At 40.0% G+C, this 16,558-nt stretch overlaps 1 protein-coding gene across 6 annotated transcripts in view; it reads left to right on the top strand.

Annotated features, from left to right (window-relative positions):
- The window catches only part of SPECC1 (sperm antigen with calponin homology and coiled-coil domains 1), a 206,734-nt gene that overhangs the window by 82,381 nt on the left and 107,795 nt on the right, over nucleotides 1-16,558 (top strand). The window lies entirely within an intron of this gene.

The raw sequence follows: 16,558 nt of genomic DNA, 5'->3' as shown, positions 1-16,558 counted from the left end.
CTGTAGGGACTATTGACTCTAAAGAACTGTAATATAAGTCTTATAAATCTTCTGTAGTCAGTCCTATCAGCCTGGGTTCTTACTTGCAAACCACAGAAGCTGATTTTAGTTAACTTAGGAAGAAAAATAAAATTTTAAGGATGTTGAGTTGCTGTGGCATTTTAGAATGTCTAGAGGGGTATGCTTGGAGGCTCTGCAGCCAGGGACAGTGCCTCAGATCTCATGCAGAATTGGCCCAGGCTGTATGCTGCTGCTGGGTCCCTGGGCACAGACGGTGCAGCTTGCACCTGACACTGCTGGCCCTGAAGTCTGCAGCGAGCTGTGTGGCTGCCGCTTGCCAGGACCTGTATCCTACTGCCACCACCATTGCTGTCAGCGAGCATTTCCCACCATAGTCCTTGCTTTGCAGTGTTAGTTCCCACATCAGAGTCTGGGACAGGTATAAATAATAGCAGGGTCAAGGGACCAAGGGTCCTTAGCTGCAAGGGACACTGAGAAAGCAGACAGCTGGCATTTTCAGCTTATTTAATGGGAGGTAGACCTTGGCTTCAGCTGAGACTAATAAGATGGGAAAGTCTCCAAGCTTAGGGAAGAAAGTTTCAAAAGCTAGGTAGAAAGAATATCAGATATCAGATACTCCTGCCCAGATATCATTCAATGAATCAGGGTGAAAGGAGGATATTTTTAGACATCTATCCTATTTGAACAAATATTCAGATATCCAATTAGATATTGGTAATTGGATCAGAATAGAAATACTGAGATAGAAGAATACAAGAAACAGTGGTGAGCAAGAAACATTTATACATAAATTGTACACATAAAATGTGCACATAAATGGAAGATGCTAATGTGGCTCAGAATTCATAATGTAAGTGTAAAGTAAGGATTCTTGAAAAGAAGGACCATACTGTCAGGGAAAATCTAGGTGCTAGCCCAGAACTAAAAATTCTAGACTATCTCAGCAAAACCTGGCATTGGGGCTGGGGCACTCAGGCATTCAGATGTAAAATTACTGTAAAATTTTCATCTTTGTTGGTAAGGGATTGGGGGGGGGCATGGTTATTTCATTTTGCTAAGGGCCTGCTTAACACTGTTAGGAATGGCAAGTAATAACTAACAGAGTAGTAAAACAGTATTTCCAAATATCAGGGATTTAGGATGATGGTGAGGGTAAGCAGGCCAGCTGGGAATAAAGACAAGCAATACCAAGTCAGCAAAAGCAAGGAGGGGGAGGGTAGACAGAAACAGAGTTACTAAACAGTAAACAAAATCAAGTGGGAACAATAAAGCCAAATGAACAGCCCCATAATAAATACTCTTTAACTAAATTCACCTATTAAAAAGCAATGATCAGCAAAGATCAACACTAGTCAGACTAAGCAACATGCAAGGACAAAAGCATTAAGCAAGCCAAAGAGGGATACCATATTCTGATAAAAATAAAAAACAGGGCTGGATGTAATGGCTCACACCTGTAATCCCAGCACTTTGGGAGGCTGAGGTGGGAGGATTGCTTGAAGCTAGGAGTTAGAGACCAGCCTGGGCAACATAGCAATACCCTATCTCTTAAAAAATTAAGAAAAATTAGCAGGGTATGGTGGCTCACACCCATAGTCCCAGCTACTTGAGAGGCTGAGGTAGGAGGATTGCTTGATCTCAGGAGTTCAAGACTGCAGTGAGCTGTAATCGTACCACTGAACTCCAGCGAGGGGCAACAGAGTGAGACCCTGTCTCAAAAATACATAAATAAAAACACACACACACACACACACACACACACACACGAGTGTAACTGTCTTTAAGCTTTAAGTAGCAAAATACATAGAACAAAACCAGGAATAAAAGAAGAATTTAATAAAAGACATATTATACTAAATGTTAATTATGTGTATTTTCTATTTTGACAGGTCAGGTTAGCTAGATTGCCAACTGGGATGCCCACAGGGTCCAGTGGGTAGTGTGAATATGTGAATCATGGGGTTGCAGACAGCGGGGGGAGAGTGGGAGGTGCACAATGAACTGGATAGTGCATGTATTGCCTAAAGGCATTGGGATTCATACATTTTAAAGCACTTTGCCAGCCAAACAAAACATATCTGTAGCTTTCAGGCAGCCAATTTTCAACCTCTGAAATAAACAAATTAAAAAAATAAAAAATATAGAGGTTACAAACAACATATTCAACAAATTTATGGAACAGGGAATATACATTCCTTTTCTATATCTAGGAAGTGTCTACAAAAGTTAGTCATATACTTTTCACAGAAAACAAAAAGTAAAAAATATAAAAATTATGATTTTATGTGTAATAACCTGTCATCTTAATCTAGTGAAATTAGTGGTTATGAAAAAAGATGATTATAAAAAAAACTGCTTTGGAATTAAGAGACTCTTTTTAAATAATGCCTGCACCAAAAGAAAGTCAAAACAGAAACCATAAATCATCTAGAAATAAAGAGAGTTTTGTAGAAAAATCAGTAGAAAGAACTGAAGCTATAGTTTGGAATATGTATAATCTTAAATGCTTTTATTAGTATAAGAAAGACTGAAAATATGTGATTGAAATATTCAACTTATGAAAGTAGAAAAAAGAACAAAATAAGAGAAATAAATTAATGGTTAATGCTGAAATGAATGAAATAATGTAAAATGGAAAAAAAGATAAATAAGACCAAACACTAGTTATTTGAAAAGGCAAATAATGGAAATTATCCTTGATTAAAGGGAAAAAAAGAAGAAAAAATATTAAAAACAGGTAAAGATCTATTTATTGTTACAGGTGTAGAAGAAATGAAAAATTAAATCTATAGCAATACATGTGAAAAACTAGAGAAAATGGGCAATTTCTTCTCAAAGTATAAATTCACAAAATTTTTCCTAGGCAAAAATACAAAACCTAAAGTATGATCACTGTTATTTAACATTGTTTTCATATTGATGCAATAAGACAAAAACATTTTTTGTTTACATATTAAAGAAGAAAAAACAAATTTGACTTAAGAATAAGAGAATTTGTGATCATATATAAGATAACTATAAAAAGAACAATAGCTTTTTTTCTATATTAGCAGTAATTGGTTTGCATTGGAAAGAGAAAAAATTCACAAATGCCATAAAATATTGAAGAGTAATTTTAACTAGAAAATTATAGTACATACAGTGAAAAGTATTAAATCTCACTGTGGTTCATAAAACAAGACCTGAAATAATGGAGAAACTACACCATATTCCAGGATGGGCAAACTTAATATATAAAATTATCCTTCCCAAATAGTCTGGATATGAGACTAATTTCTCCCCAGAATTTTTTGTTAGAAAAAAGGAAGCTCCTTATGTCTAAGTCTTACCAAGTATCTTTTTAAACTGGGCATGTTCTTAATAACTTTATTTTGAATAACAAAGTAATATTTTACAAGATATAACTCAATCTATTTTAATTTTAGAGTTTTATGTAGGCCACCTGACAGAGTTGGTTTAGAAAAAGAAATTTAAAACAAATTTAGTACTTATTCCATTGGGTCTGATCTCATACTTACAAGTGTAACTTTTGTTGAATTGAGGCTTTGGAAGCCCGTATAGCAGGACAGTAAGAGGTTAGCGTGTAGAGGTCACGATACACACCCACAGGAAGAATGTCATGTAAATATATATCTGTGACTTGGTATAAAATTTTCAGTGACAGCCTCACACTCTCACTGGATTCAGAAAGTACCAAATTTCAAGTAGCTTAGATGATTCTCTGCAAATCGAAATAGGTAGCTTGAAAGTAGCTCTAGTAATGATGAGGACAGTTATGTAAACATGCATGTGAGGAATTTGGGTGAAAGTTTTCTTGAAATATGAATATGGGATCAATATTTCTAAATGAATGTGTTTTAATATGATTTAAACTATGTATATATAAATATATAAACATAAGTTTTATATATTTTATTTATAAATAAATATATAAGTATATAAATAATATGTAAATTAAAAGTAAGGATTTGACTATCTCCAGTGATAAAAGTTTACTCAAGTTGGTCAAAAAGCTAGTTATTGTGGTTTTTTGTTGTTGCTGTTCTTATTGGGAAATGGGTATCACCTTATATTCAGGGTTACTCATTGTATTAGGATTAAATTTGACTGCAAGTGACAAAACCTCCCAAATAATAGTGGCTTCAGCGAGACAGGTTCATGTTTATTTCTTACATAAAAGCCTGGGTGTTTGGTCCAGGGCTGGCATGGTACTCAGCAGGTACTCGCCAGTACTGGGCCTTGGCACCTGGTGACTTCCAACTCCACTGAGGTCACTCCCTGACCTCATGGTCCCAAATGGTGGCATTTGCATTTCAGGCAGCAGGATGGAGGAAAGGGATGAGGAGAGAGAGGGAACAAAGGTAACATGTGCACTGTCTGTTAGGGAGAGCTTCTAGAAAATGCTTCATCCCCTTGGCCAGGACCTAGTCCAGCCACACCCAGCTGCAAAAGAGTCTGGAAACAACCTTCTGGAACCATGTATCCAACACAAAGGCACATCACTGAGGAAGAAAAATACATGATTCTCAAGTCCCTGATACAAGACAGTGTAGTGTTATTTGCATATAACCCACTCACATCCTCCTGTGCACTTTAAATCATCTCTAGATTACTTATACTACCTTATACAGTGTAAATGCTGTGGGAATCATTGTTACACTGTGTTGTTTAGGGAGTAATGACAACAAAAAAGGGTCTGTACGTGTTCAATACAGATGCAACAATCCTTTTGTTCCCCAAAATATTTTTGATCATAGTTGGTTGAATCCGTGGATAGGAAACCCATAGATACAGAGGACTGACTGTACATCATTCTTATGAAATTTTGTGTTATTAAAAATAAAAGGTTAGGCCGGGTGCGGTGGCTCACACCTGTAATCCTAGCACTTTGGGAGGCCGAGGAGGGTGGATTCTTTGAGCTCAAGGAGTTCGAGACCAGCCTGAGCAAGAGCAAGACCCTGTCTCTACTAAAATTAGAAATAAATTATATGGACAACTAAAAATATATATAGCAAAAATTGCGCATGCCTGTAGTCCCAGCTACTTGGGAGGCTGAGGCAGGAGGATCGCTTGAGCCCAGGAGTTTGAGGTTGCTGTGAGCTAGGCTGATGCCATGGCACTCACTCTAGCCTGGGCAACAGAATGAGACTCTGTCTCAAAAAAATAAAATAAAATAAAATAAATAAATAAAATAACAGGTTAGATCTATTTCCATTGTCCTGGAAGGCTATAACCAGGATGTATTCTAAAGTGGTCAAATATAATTCACAAAGGAACGTGTGCAGCTTTATGTGTGTGCTGTGATCCCAAGTGAAGGCAGGCATGTTGGTGTTAACATGGGCAGAGTCTTGGAAGAACACGTTCTTTCCAGGCTGTTCAAGATTATTATCCCGGGAGAGCAGGGGATTTTGATTACTGTATTTTGCTGTTAGAAAGAGCATGTATGATTTCTGTATGTGGAGCGTGGGGGGAGGGGGTTAGTGATTTAGAGCATGAACTGTGGAGCCCACATTCCCTGGGTTTGAATCCTAGGTCAAGCTGGGTAATCTTGGGCAAGTTACCTGACCCAGCTGTGCCTCAGTTTCATCCTCAGTAAAATATGTATAAAAGCAGTACTTACTGCATAGAGTTTCAAATGAGTCAATATATGCAAAGTATTCAGTACAGAATAAGTTCTATAAGAGAAGTCTGGTTTTGTTGTCTTTAAAATTTAAAATATTATTAAAGTAAGTCAAGGGGAGAGGAAAGGTCGTTGTATTCTTTCTATGGTAAAGCACTGAACATGTTTTCATTAATCTTAGAGCTTGATTTTGAAGAAAATGGTGAAGCAACAAAATATTTCTTAACCATGCCTTTGTCTCCTTTTCACTGGAGTGAAGAAATGGGACCAGCTAGCCCGAGAAAGTGCGAAACATCGAGAGTCTTGTATTTATTGTCTTTACTGTATCTTGGAATTGGCTGGTTGTCGGTAGAATTCACATAGGCTTCCATGTCCAGACATTTCAATGATGCAAACATCAGTTTGGAAAATAGAGGCACTTAATGAATGGTTTTATGAGTCAAAAATCTGTCTTGTCGGGCTCCTGAGGTGAGACGGATTGCATTTTCTAGGGTGGCTGCCATTCTATCTCCTGTCCCACCTGCTATTCTACAGTGTGACCGCTTCCCCCATCCAGGAATCTGCACAGACCTAGGACCACTGCGGCTGGTAAAACAGGGCAGAAGTAACCCGTCTGACTGCTGAGGCTGGGGTGTAGTGAACAGCCGTGTAACTCTGATGATGAAGTTCCTTCACTCTTGTTGGAGGGGCCTTTACAGGGCCAGCTACAGTGCACTGCTCATTGCACCCAGACACATAAACCAGAAACGTTTGCCTGGTGATAGTCACAGTAGTCTTTTTTTTTTTTTTTTTGAGACATGGTCTTGCTCTGTCACCCCAGTTAGAGTGCAGTGGCTTCATCATAGCTCACTGCAACCTCAAAGTCCTGGGCTCAAGTGATCCTCCTGCCTCAGCCTCCCAAGTAGCTGGGACTACAGGCGTGTGCCACCACGCCCTGGTAATTTTTCTGTTTTTAGTAGAGACAGGATCTCACTCTTGCTCAGGCTGGTCTCAAACTCCTGGCCTCAATCCATCCTCCCACCGCGGCCTCCCAAAGTGCTAGGATTACAGGTGTGAGCCACCATACCTGGCCCATAGTAGTTTTAAAATGTGGTATCCTGTTTGTACTTAAAATGCAATGTTAAATGAAAAAACAGCTACACCTCGGAGATATTGTGGGTTTGGTTCTAGACCACCACAATAAAGGAAGTATTGCAATAAAGCGAGTCACACGAATGTTTTGGTTCCTCAGGGCAAACAAAATTAATGTTTATACTATAATCTGTTAAGTATGCAACAGCATTATGTCTAAAAAAAAAAAATGTACAGGCTGGGCATGGTGGCTCACACTTGTAATCCTAGCACTCCTGGAGGCTGAGGCGAGAGGATTTGAGGCAAGGAGTTCAAGACTGGCCTGAGGAAGAGCAAGACCCTGTCTATACAAAAATAGAGGAATTACCTGGGCATGGTGGCTTCTGCCTGTAGTCCCAGCTACTTGGGAGGCTGAAGGAGGATGATTGCTTGAGCCCAGGAGTTTGAGGTTGCAGTGAGCTATGATGACGCCGCTGCACTGTAGCCGGGGTGACAGAGCAAGACTCTATCTCAAAACACAAAACAAAAAAAAGAAACACACAAAACAAAGAAAAACAAGTACATACCTTGATTTTAAAAAAACTTTCTTGGAAAAAATGCTAAGGAAGTGAGCATGTGCTGTTGGAAAAATCGTGCCAATAGACTTGCTTGGCTCGATACAGGGTTGCCACAAACCTTCAATTTGTCAAAAGTGCAGTATTTGCTAAGCACAATAAAGTAAGGCATGCCTGTATTAAGTCTCATACACTAAATGTATGCTAAATAGTTTACATGATTTTTGTTTTAATGCCTGATATCCCCTGTGGAATCTGAAGCCTTTTCGGCTGGTTGGTTTGCAGCTGGTACACTTTACCGTTTTCTATGCACTGTGCTACTCTCCAGTCTGAGTATCCCTTATCTGAAATGCTTAGACTTCGGATTTCAGATTTTTTTGTGTTTTGGAATATTTGCATGTTGAGCATCCCTAATCCAGAAATATGAAATCTGAAATACTTGAGTGAACATTTCCTTTGGGACTCACGTCAGGGCTCAAGAAGTTTTGGATTTTGGAGCATTTTGGGTTTTGGAGCATTTTGGGTTTGGGATTTTCAGATTTGTGATGCACAACCTGTGCCAGTATGCTATACCAGGGAGCTGACTGCATTTGTCAGACCACATTTTGAACACTTTTTGGTTGGCTTCCCAGCATCTACTTCCCTCTTCTCCCAGGAAATCCCCTTGGATAATTCACCATTTTTTCCCTTTGAGTGGATCAGCATGTCACTTTGGCCTCAGTGAGTCAAGGATGGATGGCGCAGACTCGGTCAGAATGAGATGCGAGGAGACATTTGCTGGGGCTCCTTGGGGAGAGCTCCCGCTCTTCTCTGGGTTTGGTGGTGTGCAGATGTGAAGCCTGGAGCTACCAGTGCCATCACACTGCCACCGGGGCAGGCAGCTTCTAGACAAAGGTGACCTGTGGAGGAAGGCAGAAGCAACAGGTGGAGAGAGATTGACCCTGAGAACATCTGAATGAGCCAGACCTGAAACTGGACCTGATCCTAGACTTTCAGTTATGCAAGCCAAAAACTTCTCTTTTTATTGTTGCAAGCTTGAGTTGGGTTTTCTGTTGTAACCAAAAGATCCCTAACTCACAGAGACCGTATCTGCAGTGTTTCTGACATTCTGGATAACGTTTCAGAGGGACCTTGGTAAATCAAAGATCTGCATGCAGTTCATCCAGTGCATGGACCCTGGGGCCCTGTGAAGCCTGGTGAGAAGAGTTAGGAATGTTTTGAGTGAAGATTTAGAAGACGCGGGAGAAGCAGAGCTGCCCTCAGAGATTCAGATGTCATGGGGAAGAGGCAATACGTTTGCTCCTTGTGGTTCCAGATTGTTTCAGAACTGGAGCCAGTGTGTGCCACATTAACGGAGGTAGAAGTCAGCCTCATATAAAGAAAGATTGTCCAGCTGTTCGAGCCACTCAGCTGCTGGGTTCTCTGTCACTGAAAATATTCAGTGGCAACTAGAACAGGAGAGTTTAGTAAATAGAACAGAAGTTGGACGGTTACTGATGCTACTTTGTGTGAAAAATTAGGCTACATGATTCCCTGTCTCTTCCAGTTCTGAAATAACATTTTATACTTCCTTAGCTGTATCGGAAGACTTATGTGACCCTTGGGAAATCATGAAGCATCTCAGACCCTCAGTTTTCTTATCTGTAAAATGATGATACTTTTACCAACTGATTTTTGTGAGCCTCAAATTTGTGTGAAAATGCTTTGAAAACCAAAGCGCTAGGCAAATGTAAAATGCTGTTATCATTGGCTGCATAGTAAACTCTGATTCAAAGAATGTGGATGATTCCTTAAAGTTTTTTGTATGTTTTCACCCACGAGTGGTTTCCAAAAACAAACCAAAGGGGGAAAAAAAGTGATGTTAATCAGAATAAATAGGATTTACCATGTTCAGTCCATCTAATTCTCTAATTTCTCCAATTGCAAATCTGGATGGATTTAATATATTTTACTGGTGGAACTTGGAAGTTTCTCGGTAATCTCTATGAGACTGAGCTATAGCTGAGCCAGGTGTATAACTTTAGGAAGTCAGAACTCAGTTGTGATCTAGACTAGGTGTTTCTGACTTGCATTAGGCGTCACAAACCTAAAGTTGAGCTTTCCCCATCTCTCCTGGAAGAAAGGCTGCACATGGAGTGGCAGATCTTTTAATTCCCTAAAGCCCCACAGCCTCAGCTCCTCCTCATTCTTAGTGTTTGCTGCCTGGAGACCGTGGGCTGTATTTTCCCACAGTGCTGGGAGATTTCTGTTCAGAGGTGCCAAGCTCTCAAGTTAGGCAGTGAGGATTTCATTTGGCCCACACAATGGGCAAGGAAGCTAACGCAGTGTGCAGAGCGAATTCTGGGACCAAGCGTTCCTTGGGCCACTTCAGTTTCAATGGAAATTAGACGTCCCTGTCTGCTTTGCACGTTTCAAATGGCACGTTGGTAGCTGCCTTTCCAGAGCCATTTTGCATTCTGCCTTCTCCTGGAGGTGACTAATGGCAGCTGGCTGTGTGGGCCGCCTGCAAGAAGCGGGTCAGACCCCATACCATTATCTCTTGCCGTAAACACTGCAGCTTTGTTTCTGCCCCTATCTCGCCTGTAACCCAACACAGAGCAGTCACTGTGTCCTCTCCAGGCCTGAGCCCCCTTCTGAGTGTTAGGGGTCTTTTGTTCAGAAGCTGTATTGTCCCTCATTCTGGAGTACAGCTCATAGTGGCCGTGGTACAGCATGAGTATTTGGGAAGAAGGAGGAGTAGATTTACAAGTGTTTTGAATTCTCACCCCAATTGCTGAGCAAGTGGAGTGTGAGCAAAATTAATTTTGCATGCTGCAAAAAAACAAAAACAGTAAAATGAAGATGAGACAGAAAAGGTTTATCCCTTACAAAAACCATCTCTAAACATTGACACTGCTGCTTGCTTTATACGAAGAAGCAAAATGAGTGAGTGATTGGGTTCATTTGTATGAACGTAGGATTCTTTCTTTTTTTTTTTTTGAGACAGAGTCTCACTCTGTTGCCCGGGCTAGAATGAGTGCCGTGGCATCAGCCTAGCTCACAGCAACCTCAAACTCCTGGACTCAAGTGATCCTTCTGCCTCAGCCTCCCGAGTAGCTGGGACTACAGACATGTGCCACCATGCCCGGCTAATTTTTTTTCTATATATATTTTTAGCTGTCCATATAATTTCTTTCTATTTTTAGTAGAGACGGGGTCTCGCTCTTGCTCAGGCTGGTCTCGAACTCCTGAGCTCAAACAATCCGCCCGCCTCGGCCTCCCAGAGTGCTAGGATTACAGGCGTGAGCCACTGCGCCCGGCCTGAATGTAGGATTCTTTTGTGTTTTTTTTCCTCTGTTGGATTTGCAAAGAGAATTTCTGTTAACTTTAATATGAGATGTATGAATCTCTAGAAAGCACTCCATGGAGACTTCCCAAAGAGCAGTCCAGCTATGGAAAAAATTACTTTCTACCACAGTCAAGGCGGGGCCCCAAGGTTTGATAACAGATTTAGTTCCTTATGGTTGTACGTCTGCCTGCTGAATTGCCTCAAACTTTTTTTTTCCTTTTATCTCATTTGTTCTAAGTCCAAAGGATCAGTGCTGCCTATAAAACCAACGGATTACCAGTTGCCTGTTTCCACACTGTCTTCACAGACATTCACATTTCTTTTTCTTAATTTTTATTATCAAAGTAGTTTATACACCGATTTAAAAATGACCCAGGGCAGGAGCTTATTATGACAAGCAAGGCTGCTGTGCTGCCCTACCCTTCTGGTTTCTTGTCCTTCTTCTCAGAGGTTAACCACCTCATTACATTTGCACTGCCTTTTAAAAAATATACACTGTATTTTTTAGAGCAGCTTTAGGCGCAGCAAAATTAAGCAAAAGGTAGAGAGTTCCTCTATCCTATGCTCTTGTCTCCAGACACACACAGTCTCCCCCATTATCAACATCCCCCACCAGAGTGGCACATCGGTCACAGTTGGTGAACTCACATTGACACCTCATTATCACCTGGAGTCCGGAGTTCACACTGAGGCTCACTCTTGGTGGTGTACATCCTGCATGTTTGCACAAATGTCTAATGACTTGTATCTACCACTGTGTCTCGTACAGAGTCGTTTCCCTGCCCTAAAACCCTCTGTGTTCTGTTTGGTCGTCCCTCCCCCCTCCCGAACCCCTGGAAACCACTGATTTTTTTTTTTAAACCGTCTCCATAGCTTTGTTTTTTCTAGAATGTCATATAATTGGAATCATGTCGTACGTAGCCTTTTCAGATTGACTTCTTTCACTTAGTAATATGCATTTAAGGTTCCTCCTTGTCTTTTAATGGCTTGATATAGCTCATTGCTTTTTAAGGCTAAATACTATTCCATTATCTGGGTGTACCATAGTTGTTGATTCCAAGTTTTGGAAATTTTGAAGAAAGCTGCTGTAAACATCGTTGTACAGGTTTTTGTGTGGACATGCATTTTCAGCTCATTTGGTTAATTACCAAGGAGCACTATAGTTGGATCATATAGTACAAGTATGTTTAGTTTTCTAAGAAACTGTCATCCAGAGTGGCTGTACCATTCCAGCAATGAATGAGAGCTCCTATTGTTCCATATCCTCAGTAGCATGGGATGGTGCCAGTGTTTTGGATTGTAGCCGTTCTGATAGGGTATAGTGATATCTCATTGTTTTAATTTGAAATTCCCTAGAGACATATAATGTGGAGCATCTTTTCAAATGCTCATTTTCCATCTGTGTATCTTCTTTGGTAAGGTGTCTATTCAGATCTTTTGCCCATTTTTAGTTGAGTTGTTTTCTTATTTTTGAGTTTTAAGAGTTCTTTGTATATTTTAGATAACAGTCGTTTATCAGATGTATCTTTTGAAAATATTTTCTCCTGTTCTGTGGCTTGTTTTCTTGTTCTCTTTGCATTGCAATTTTTTGATTTTTCAAATTTTGTTGACTTCTGTCCATGATAGATGAGGATTTAACTTATAACTTTCACCCCCTCCCAATATCATAATATCACTGTTTTTAGTTCCTTTCTTGGTTATTGCTTTTATTTTAACAATGTATTTCATCTTATTTCTTGTCTTGTCAACTATGTATAGTGTCTGCAACTCTCCATTTGTGAGGGAGGGTGGATGTGATTGTCACTTTCCTTTCCATCAGCTCACTGTGCCTCCCAATTTCTGTCATACATACTTTGCCTTTTTTGCTAGCAAGGATGACAGCATTCATATGTTCTAGAAAACAGTCTTGCGTACTCTGTGTATAGGTCAATTTAAATGGTATTGATGTTATTGTGACTACTTATATATTCTTCCCTGCAGGGTAAAGTCATGTGTTACGATTTTGTTACTTATAGAGCTGCTTGTTTTTATGAAGTTTCTTGTTTTTTCACTATTGTTATTATATCCTTTTTTTTAATACTCTTCATCCAATCAGATGTTCTGTCAAAGAAACTTCCCTTCTGTGGCACTTTGTCCTCTTGAATCAGTCTAGATTTATTTTTTATACTTGTTCCATGGGAATCATCTCGAGACTTCCCTTGACTGGTTTCCTGTAATAGAGCCACTGCTTCCTGGATCAATTGTCCTCTTTCTCTTTGGTTTACTCCCTTGTTTTGCTGGAGCACATCCTCAAATTTCTTCCTTAGAAAGGGTATTGACAGTTTAATTTTTGCAGCCATTGCATGCTTTAAAATGTGTTTTCTACCTCTGTGTTTGATTTATAGTTTGGTTGGATGTAGAATTCTAAGTTGAAAATCATTTTCCCTTTGAACTTTGAAAGTGTTTGGTTTGTTGCCTTCTAGAATTCAGGATTGCTAATAAATGATGATGGCCATTCTCATTCTCAATCTGTACCCCTTAGGTGTTTTTGGTGTTCTGAAACTTTATAAAATATATATATCTCCATATGGGATTTTTTAAATTCATTTTGCTTGACATGAATTTTGGAAACTCAGGTTCTTCAAGTTTGGGGAGTTCTCTTGCTCTTTGATAACTTCCTTCACTCTATTTCCACTGGGATATATTTCTGGAAATTCTGTTAATTGGTTGATCTCCTGGAATGACCCTTGTGGTTTTTGTTTTTGTTTTAAGGCAGCATCTCCCTCTGTCACTCTGGGTAGAGTACAGTGGTGTCATCCTAGTTCACCACAACCTCAAATGGCTAGGCTCAAGCTATCCTCCCACCTCAGCCTCCCAGGTAGCTGGACTACAGGTGCACACTGCCACATCCAGCTAATTTTTCTATTTTTTGTAGAGATAGTCTCACTCTTGCTCAGGCTGGTCTCGAACTTCTGACCTCAAGCTAATCTGCAACTGTAGCCTCCCAGAGTGCTGAGATTACAGGCGTGAGCCACCGTACCCAGCCACCCTTGTGTTCTTACTCTTTTCTATTTCCATCTCTTTTTTTGTTTTGTTCAACATTTTGGGAGAGTTCCATGATTTTGCATTCCATCTTTTCTATTGAATTTTTAATTTGGCAAGCATATTTAAAAATTTTTAGAGCTTTTTCTTGTGTTATCTTTATTTTTTCATAGCACTCTGGCCTTGTTTTCATGGATTATATCACCTTGAATCTCAACCCTATCAGTGAGACCTTCTTTGAGTACCCTGTATAAATTAACCTTCTTCCTCACCACTCCCCTCCTTGCCACAGCTCACCACATTCCAGGGCCTCTGCACATTTTTGTGCATTCTTCTCAGCCTTCCCTTCTCCCTGTTATCTAGCTTGAAGTGTTCTTTGTGATAAATAATTCTGTTATGCTTACCAATGTGTAGCTTGATACTCAGATCTGTTGCTCAGAGGAGAAGTCCATACAAGAAAAGTTGATTTGGGAGTCATCAGTATACAGGTGGTATTTATTTAAGATCATGAGAATGAGTAGAATCGCCAGGAAAATATTTGCAATTAGAGAAGAATAAAGGCCAGGCACCTAGGTCTAAAGACTTCTAGCACGCAAAGTGGCGAGAGGAGGAAGAGGCAGCAAAAGAGACAGCGCGTGGCGGTGGAGGGAAGTGGGAACCAGAGGGGCGTTTCTAAAAGGCAGGGATTATGTCAGCTCTGCTGAGAGGATTGAAAACATCCATGGCTTTGGACCACATGGAGCTCACTGCTGACTCAGCGGGCAGTGTTTTGGTCCAGTATTGGGTGTGGGTACAGGAATAAGTGAAAAGGGAAGAAATGAAGACAACTAGTGAACATAGCTCTTTCGAGGATTTCAATGTGAGGGTAAGAGATAAATGAGATATGTAATAGCTGGAGAAAGAGAAAGATGTGGATTCCAGACTTTTTTTAATTGAGGAGAATTAAGCATGTTAAATGCCAGTCTAAAGGACCCAGTGGAAAGGGAATGCCACAGGATATGTCGGGGACATGAGGATGCTGACTGGAGTGGAGTGGGTGTGTTGGAGAGCAAAGGACGCAGAAAGTGAGTGAGGTTGGAGACCTTGACTGGGACGAGATGACGTGGGGCCTTGACAGGCCAGGGAACAAGTCTGAGGTGGGTGCGGCAGGGGTAAGAAATGCTCGCAGATTCTGGAACAGAAACACAAATGAGATATTTAAGGGGTATTGGTCCAGCGTGTCCCGAAGTTAGAAGGGGCTGGATGGAATCAGGAAGACCTGTGAGAAAACGGTTTAAGAAAATTAGAACATTCTGAGGACCTGGACTGGATTCAGACCAAAAGGAAAAGAAAGGGAAAATAAGGGAACATTTCCAAAACCATTAATGGGATTCATTGGCTGACTGGTTGGTTCCAAAAAGAAGGAACGAGGAAATTTTACATAAGATTTTAAGGTTCCTTGCATGGAGGAATGTGAGAATTGGTTGGCGCTACTGTCAGACACAGATAAAAAGAACGAAGGAAGGAAGGTCTGTGAAGTTAGCAGCCACTGAAAAGTTGAGAAGGTGAAGATTAAGGGGAAAAGTTAGAGTCAATAATGAAGAAATTATTGGAACTCTTTGAGGAAACGCTTTATGAAGAGTGCCGGTAAAAACAAAAATCCTAGTAGTTTAGGTTCTTAGAAACTGAATGAGCAAGTTCTTTTGTGTTGAGGAAGCAGGACAGCAGTCTGTGGCCTGTGAAGCTGGTGCATTTTCATTTGCATCTCCTACCTGTCTCCCACAGAGCAGGTGCTCCGAGCATACTTGTTGAACGAATAAATGATTCATTTATTTCAGAATGTCACCGTTTCCTTCATCAGTTCACGTTAGAGAGAAGACCTACTAAGAACAGCCCCACAACTGCATTCTTTGGGGCAGATGGGGGACAAAAAAAAAAGAACTAAAAATATTTTATGTTCAGCTCATGAGAATCACCGCTTGAAACAGTGTTTCTTTGCCTGATCCATACTTTCTATTCTCTGTAAAGACTTATTTTTTCCACTGCCTGTCTGTATATTACTGATAGGATTTTTCCCTCCTGTGTTTATTTTTTAATTTTTGAATTTTTTAATAAATTTATTTTTTGACAAAAATTTTATATATTATGCACAATGTGATGTACAGAATTGTATGAAATATGTATACATTGTAGAATGGCTAAATTGAACTATTGAACACAGGCATCACCTCAAATGCTTATCGTTTTTTGTGGTGAGAACACTTAAAATCTACTCTCTTAGAGATTTTTTAAGTATACAATACATTGTTATTAACTATAGTCACATGATGTACATCTTTTGAACTTACTCTTCTAACTAAAACCTTATACCCTTTGACCAACATCTCCCCAAGCCCCACCCTCCTTCCCACAGCCCCCAGTAACCACCATTCTACTGTCTGCTTCTATGAGATCAACTTTTTCAGATTCCACATATAAATGAGATCATCCAGTATTTGTCTTTCTGTGCCTGGCTTATTTCAGTTAACATAATGTCCTTCAGATTCAATCATGTTATCATACATGACGGGATTTCCTTCTCTTTTTAAGGCTGAATAGTATTCCATTGTTTATATAGACCACATTTTCTTTATCCATTCATCCGTCGATGGATACTTAGGTTGATTCCGTATCTTGGCTATTGTGAACAACAGTGCAGTGAACATGAGAGTGCAGATTTCTCTTGGACATGCTGATTTCATTGCTTTGGCTATATACCCAGTAATAGGATTTGCTAGATCATATGGTGGTTCTATTTTTAACTTTTTGAGGAACCTCCATACTGTTCTCCATAATAGCTGTACTAATGTACATTCCCATCAATACAAGGGTTCCCTTTTCTCTACATCCTCACCAATAATTATCTTTCATGTTTGTGTGTGTGTGTGTGTGTGTGTGTGTGTGTGTGTGTGTGTGTGTGTGTGA

This window comes from Lemur catta, chromosome 15, assembly GCF_020740605.2.
Source record: "Lemur catta isolate mLemCat1 chromosome 15, mLemCat1.pri, whole genome shotgun sequence".
NCBI classification, from domain to species: Eukaryota; Metazoa; Chordata; class Mammalia; order Primates; family Lemuridae; genus Lemur; species Lemur catta.
Note: the sequence above shows the minus strand (reverse complement) of the source record. Positions and strands in the feature narration are given on the sequence as shown.